The sequence below is a fragment of the Branchiostoma belcheri genome, unplaced genomic scaffold, assembly GCF_001625305.1.
Source record: "Branchiostoma belcheri isolate BF01 breed outbred unplaced genomic scaffold, Haploidv18h27 scaffold576, whole genome shotgun sequence".
Classification (NCBI taxonomy): domain Eukaryota; kingdom Metazoa; phylum Chordata; class Leptocardii; order Amphioxiformes; family Branchiostomatidae; genus Branchiostoma; species Branchiostoma belcheri.
In genome coordinates, this window is record NW_017804216.1 from 4,471 (window position 1) to 12,352 (window position 7,882).

Below are 7,882 nucleotides of genomic sequence, written 5' to 3' on the forward strand. Positions count from 1 at the left end.
TACATAACAGGTCCAGCAACAGTATGAACAAAAAAGCCAATTTAACAAAAACCTTGATAATAGTAATAATATCAATAATAGTAATAACATTTGATTTAAAAAGGTACCTAACCTTGTTTTGTTCTATTGTATCTAAAATAGAGAAACTTTGACAGATTTGAATTATTTAAACAGACACTTTTGCATGAGTTACCATGGTAATCAAAAGAAATTAAAGGAATTCTTAGCACAATCAAAAAAAAAATTATCTAAAATAGGTCAGTCGTAAACGTCCAGAAATGACGAAGGTTTTTAATTGTTGATTTTAGTAGAGTGTTCGCATAATTTCTCTTGGCTTGAGTTCTATTTATTTCTTTGGGTTTTACAAAGCAGGAGTTATCGCAGATGAGACTTAATCAACCGAAGTGCCTGTCTTTAAAATGTGAAACTGTGTACTTAAATACTTAAATAAATTCAATGAAATCGTGAAAATGGTGTTGTAATATCTTTCTTTTAATCATTAAATTCAATTTATTTATTTAACCAGTGATTGCAGCTCGGGCCATTTTGTCCCGCTTTTCAGGTAACCTAACATCCTAATCATCAACTACATCCTAAACATCAACTATCATGATGTTGTTTTGATACGTCACTGCCATTTGTCAAATACGTACACAAAAAATGTACAGCTTGGTTACTATTATATTCAACCCAAGTAGAAACGAATCAGATATTTACTAGGAGCTGTTTCTAGCTAAAGGTGTTTGTTAAAAAAAGACATAGTATCGAGACACATCACGTAAACATTGGAGAAGTTAATCGTCTGTATCTCATTCATAAACATTCACACTCACACAGCATGTGTTATGATTGAAGTTTTCATATCAAGGTACGGTCTCTGCATTTAGAAAGTTTAAACGTCTGGCTACCAAACACGTTGCCGAATTACATATTCAGAAGCTGTTTTTATGACTCTTGCCATTATGTTTTTCTTCAGCACCGTCTTTCTAATAATAAAAATTTAACATTCGATAGACAAAGATAAAAAGCACACACCAAACGTCATGAAAATATATCATAGCTTCTTGACCTATCGTGCTTAACCCTAGCTAGACTGGGCTTTTTTTATCCGTTAGACTAGGGGGCTCAGAACTCAGGGGGCTTATAAATGACAAGCTTACCTATCCTACAGAAGGTAACAGACGTGTATGGATCTTCAATATTTATACTAATAGTTAGTTATAATAAAAACATTGAGCAATGACTACATTGACTACTAAATCTATATAATTAATGGCATTGGTTTTTCTTGTCATTTCCTAACAAAAAATAAGAAACTATGCTCACTTTGGTTGAAAGACGTACTTAGGTCACGCCGACTTGAATTTATGGATGACATCCGCGCGCGCATTGATTTTTGCTTGTTCTCCAAAAAAAAAATGATCACGTCCTCCGAGGCTCTAGGCCTGGGTAGTCCATAGTAGTTAGCGACATTATGGAGCCGGTGATAACCCTGGAGGATGGCAACAAAGCTTCATGGCGGCTCAAGAACTCAGTACAATTACGTACAGTGTCGATTAATAAATTCAGCAAAAAAGTCAGCATGTGCCGGCTGGTCGTATACGTCGCTACGTACTGCCGCAAATTCACAATAGCAGCTTTGTATTCCAGTGGTTTAGTAGCATTTTTATTTTTGGTCGGAATTTTTTTTTATTCGCCCGCGCGCACTAGTTTGTGGGTCTTAAGAGGATGTCATCCATAAAAGTAAAACGGTGTGGCCTTACATGTATCGGAAAAGCATGATTCTTGCATCTGGCTTACAGTTTCACTAAGACAAAACTTGTACAAATCGTACCGTCTAATGGTTTAGTGGGTATGAACTAGCATGCCGTACATCTCTGATGCCACGTATAGCTCTTAAATCTAATTATACACATAGTGGTTACGTGTGATTTTAAATCAACTTTACTCTTTACGAGAATGTTTGTTGGCTGGTCTAGAATAAAAACGAGTAAATCAAAAGTGTATGGTTAAATTTAATTCTGTTTGTTTGAAGCTGTAGGGCACACTAGTACTACGTGATGTGCTTTGAAATCTTAGACATCATGTTTACGTGGGCTGTTGCCAATGGCTTCAACTTGCGTAATGTATATGTAGTTACAGTTAGAGTTGTGTGAGGAGCTAAAATCGTATCTTTATGTTTCCCTAAACCATACCGTTCCCTACCGTAGCTTAATTTCCTAGAAATATTTGTATAAATGTCAGATAAGTCTCGTCATTTTTCACAAATCTAGCCAATAAACTAACGCGGGATCGCACAGAGCTTAAACGGACGCGGTTTTAACCCCAGACTAAAGACGCCGTCAGTGGTTGGAGGAGAAGCGCCCTCTGGCGTCCTGAAGGTGAAGGACTGCAGCAGGGTCGAGAAGAACAGGAAAATTTCCATCCTGGCCAGCTGCTCCCCAAGACAGCCACGTTACCCTGGAAATGAAAAAAAAAAATGCCTAAAAATAGTTGCTAAATCTACATCTATACCAAATGTTACGTCATGGGGCCCAAAAAATAAAGATATTGGATCAATTTAACAAAATAGAAGAAGATATATATTTCATTATTACCTATGGTATGAACTAAGATAATGTAATTACTTCCGCCAAAAGGCATGAAGGACTCAGGCTTGTTGATGACGTTTCCTTCCGCGTCCAGAAACCTTCCGGGGTCAAACCGGTCCGGATCAGGCCAGTAGGCGGGGTCCTTGTGGAGGGAGTACAGGTTTGGTAGTACCTGGATCAAGCAAAACATTAAATATGTCTACACATCCATACATACTTTAAGCATGATAAGTTAAAAATGAGATCGGGTGAAAGTTTCCTTCGAGTTGAAAAAAAAACGGGATAAATCATAGGTATTTCTTTAAAAAATCATAGATATTTTACAACGTTGAAAAAAGAATGTGTCGTCTTCGACAAGGAAGCATACCTGAGTTCCCTTAGGGATGTCGTATCCCCGCACTTTGACCGTCTCTGTGGTGGCGTGGGGAATCGACAGAGGTACGGTGGTCCGGATCCTCATGACCTCCAGCAGACAGGCGTTCACGTAGGGCAGCTGGGAACGGTGGGACAGGGCGGGCAGACCCTCACCAACAACCGTATCAAGCTCCTCGTGTACCTGTTAAAGTTACATTGTATTGAAGTCATCCTTAAAGACATCTAATGCAATTTCAGCGTGGCAAAACTAAAAATATTCCGAACAAGAAGTAGTTGTAGACATCATCCCTCCGTTAAATCTTTAATGGTTTTGTTATCATTTGGTGCTACCCTAAACTCACACCTACAGACCATCATGCACCAACGATGTTATTTTAAATTATTACTGCAGTACCAAGTTCAATAACCATGGGCCCAAAGTCAGCTAACACAATCCTCTTTACCCTACCTACCAACCTGCCCAATATCATTGCATTTCTTTTGACAGATTTGGAGATATATACCAAAACATCATCAAGAGTGAAAACAACACACCCAGTTTCATTAAGTGTAATAGAAAATCTGTATGATACTGACACATACTGTCCTACATCAGCACATTTGAATCAGTATTTAAGACGTTAGGCATTGTAAAGTGCAGAAACAAGCCCAAAGATTTTTTTTCTGGGCGGTGCCCTAAAAATTTAATCGGGATCCTTTTATTAACCGTTTGTCAGCATTTTTGGCATTTTTTATTCTATAAATGTTGATATACATTGGGACAGTGTTATTTCAACTAAGAAAATGTAATTAGTATATTAAGTTCCCAACCCTAAAACTGCACTGGATGCATTCACGTCGCAACAGGTGCCGTAAAATTTTTAGTCAGTAGGGAATGCGAAGAACGGGAACATGCAAAAAAAGGACTGTATCTCAGATTTTAGGTGATCTTTACACGATTCTACATAGTGTAAGTGGCGTCGGTGACGCAGCGCTTAGAGCGTTGGACTCGGAACCGAGAGGTCCCGGGTTCGATACTCACCGTGGCCCGACGTTGTGCCCTTGGGAAAGGCACTTTACACGACTTCCCCACCTATACGGTGGAGTGACGCCCACCGAGCCTCTTAGGCTAATCTGTCTGTCAGGGTGCCAAAAACACCTTACGGATTTGGTGCGCCGATGTGACAACATCTCATATTGGCCACTGAGAGCCGTAAAATTTATTTATTTTTATTACATAGTGTAACAACAGTAACATTTGATGCTGAACAGTACCTTATTTTGGATGTCGGGGTTCAAAGTCATATACATCAGACTCCACAGCGGTGTGTTGGTGGTTTTGCCTATTCCCGCCATGAAGAGCTCCATGGCGACGTACGCAGCGTTCTCCTCCGTCTGACCCTCCACCTTCTCCTGCTTCTCAACCTCCAGTAGGCAGAAGTCGAGGAAGTCTCGCGGATTCTCGGGATCCAGGTTCTCGCGATGGCGCGTGATCTCGTCCCACACCACTTCCTGAATCTTGGTGCTCTATTTCAGCACTTCCTTGAAGCCGCTGTTTACTAGGAAAAGATATTAGTGAATGATTCAAAACTTTATATTATTTGAAACTTATTGTCCTGCAACAATTATAATCAACAACATTTTATTGATACTAATTGGTCATGGATGGCGATTCGTGCATTTCTATAATCTAAAGTAAATATCTACCTAATCTAAAGTAAATATCTACCTAAACAATGCGAATTCGCGGGGGCATCAAAGTACTTAGCTAGAAAAGCTAGAAAAAACAACTTAAGTTCAAAACAAACTGCTAGATGGCCCAAACTTACACCACTTACTCCCACACCCAACGACCTCCAACTACAGATAAATCATTAACTTAACAGTTCCAGAAATTTTCCCTCAAGCATCAAAGCTTCGCTGTAGTATCATACATATCAGCCATAGAAGGCCTATTATAAAACTTGATCTTTGCTGCCCCGACCAATCCACTAGATGTCATAGGTAGCCATCTACAGCTTCTCTATTATGTTGTACAACATCCATACAAATCTTTTTTGTCTTGATGTAATGTCTTCGCATAATTGGCATTGACAGCATTTTGGAATAGTAGTATACAGTATAACATCTGTCGATCTTGTGACGAAGAAAGTTGGAAAAGATCAGTGTCGACAGTGGATTCTTTTCTTTGCTCGCTGGAAATTTCACGGCAAGGAAAAGAGAATGCAACGAGGTGTACAACTTTAAGTAAATCAATGTTACTTACTTCCAGGAACAAACCGTAAGAAAGGGAGAACGCTGATGATCTGTCCAGACCCAAGTTCATCAACGACCTTCTGCATGGCATCAACGAGATCTCGGAACGTTTCATCCTTGTAGTCATAGCACTTCCCGAACGCCATGCCGCTGATGACGTTTGCGACAGCCACGCTTATGTCGTTTAAAGCATAAAACGACATTTCTTCATATCCTGCCAACTAAAGTTAAGAACACGCAATGATGAAATTTTTTGCATTTATTTAAACATATTAAGTTTCTACCAGAGACTCCAGTTTAAGCCACCAGAAGAGTTGCAAGCAATATCAAAGTTTATGAATTAAAGTTAAAGTCAGTGACGAAAAGTTGCGGATGTTACTTCTAAAGTCTGACAGTTCCTTGTAAATATCAAAATTGAGTAATCAGAGATGACAGACTGCTCTATTATACTAATTTAAGTAAAAGAGAGAAAGAGAAAGGCAATGTGTATTTGCTTGCGTTTGTTTATAGTGATTATGGGTTCACCACACCACGAAGTGGTGTGGTGAAACCATATTGCTTTTTCTGATGTTTCTTCTCCTTCTCCTCCTCCTCCTCCTGCCATATCTTTAAATGGATTCAGCTTCTTCATTTTAGGGCCTAAGGTCCTGAAATTTGGTATGGAGGTACAGTGGGCAAATACCCCTAGGCGTTTTTAAATTATTGTGATACAGGCTTTTAGAATGGTTTTATTTGAGTTTTTTGGCTGTGTTATAGCAAATGTATTACTGTGTTAGTCTGCCTTGTTCACCACGTTTGGGCATGAGTCATGACAATGGAATGCAGGGCATCAACCAATAGGCATGCAGCTTTCCTCTATACTTCTTGCTGATTGGCTGTTGGGATTTAACTTGATTAACACCTGCACAGAAGCATTTCCATACTGACAGTATGTCTGTATTCAAGTGTTTTGGTAGGTATTTCAAGCTTTCCTGCTCCAGCATTGGAATGCCGGGCATGGACGTTTTTTTATTTATTTTGAAAATCAACAGTTTGCATTATGCAATTAAAAATCCTAACCAATAAAGTAGGGAATAGCTATCCAACTGTTGTTTTAGTTGTATTTTACTTCATATTATAGTTATATCAATGTAAATCATTGTTTTCCCTTGTGTTTCCCATTCTTTCCCTGCCATGTCGTAAAATGTGGTGAACCCATCGCTGTATTTGCTCCAAAGCAAATATTGGCCTTTCTAGTTTGATCTAATATTACCCTGTTGCGGAGACAGCTCGCCACCCCTCGGAGTTTCTCCTCAATGCTGCCAGGTCCAACCTTCATACCCAGGTTCTTTAAGACTGTAAGACTAAACCTTATTCTCTGTTTAGTCTCGGGAACCCAGCGTGCAGCCACAAAGCCTTTTAATAAAGGAAAGGATGCGTGTTATTCACGCAGATATAGCCACAGAAAAAGTTCTTAACGGCAATACGACTGCCAAAATATATTTAACCCTATCTAGAATGTTTTTTAAAGATTCCTAGAACTGAGGGGACAGACGTTTGGCTACCGAAATTAAAGATGATCGGTAAACTAGCGGAAATAAATCATAAAAATAATTTTGTTTTATTATCACATAATACGACGTACTATAACCCTCATCTAATAATGTGGTCCGACTATTAAAAATTCTGTCCGATTACGCCATCTTATTAGCATAAATTACGATTTTTTTTAAATCAGCAATTTACATATAAAGTCTTATCAAATGTCATTGATGATTAAGCAGTTGGATATAATGTTTGTTTAATGTTTTGTGCAAAATATTCCAGGCAGCAGGTCCTCTGTCTTATGGCTATTGATGTCTGAGTTCAATATGAAATAGTCATAATAGGTACTGCAAATATTAACAAACAAGTTTAAAGTCGATTTAAATTATAAATAGTCAATATTTTTAGCTTTTCAAACAAGGGAGCATAATTTTAACAAAGCCACTGTAATATTTCCTAAAAAATGCAAATGAGGTCCTGATTTGAATAATTTGTGTGAAAAAAAAAATTGTTATTTGTCTTCCAAATGCAGTATGTATAAAACTTATGGCAGTTACCACCATAAAAATATCAATTATGCAAATTAGGGCTTAATTTTCAATTCCAGTATCTTCCGAATCGGTTGTTCTTATCGTTCTCAATTACATAAGTCACGAGTTTATTATCTATCTTGGAACCCATCAGATTTAAGATATTACCTCATTTTTAATGCAAATTAGATCCCCATTTGCACAATTGTCATTTGATTATATTGAAGCATAACTTAAGCTACCTACATATCAAAAGTCACAACGATCCGTCCAACGATTCTTATCATGCCTCGAAGGATTTCAACAAATGCTCTGCAGTTCCAGAACGAAACTGTTATGGGGCCCAAACTCAATTACTTCTTCTTGAGCACAAGAGCTATTTACTATTCGAAATCCGTGACCCTTACGTGTCACGAGATGTTAAACCGGAAGTTCCGCTGCAGTGTCATAACAAGCCCTGAGGGGAAAATCTATCATCAACCCCTAACCACCTACCAAGTATTATTACAATTCATAAAATGGGTCTAGAGTTATTTACTACTATATCTCTACACACACACACACACACACACACACACACACACACACACACACACACACACACACACACACACACACACACACACA

General features: G+C 38.4%; 1 pseudogene; it reads right to left on the reverse strand.

Annotated features, from left to right (window-relative positions):
• Positions 1 to 2,286: 2,286 nt before the first annotated feature.
• Positions 2,287 to 5,347, reverse strand: LOC109481761 (annotated as a pseudogene).
• Positions 5,348 to 7,882: the final 2,535 nt, after the last annotated feature.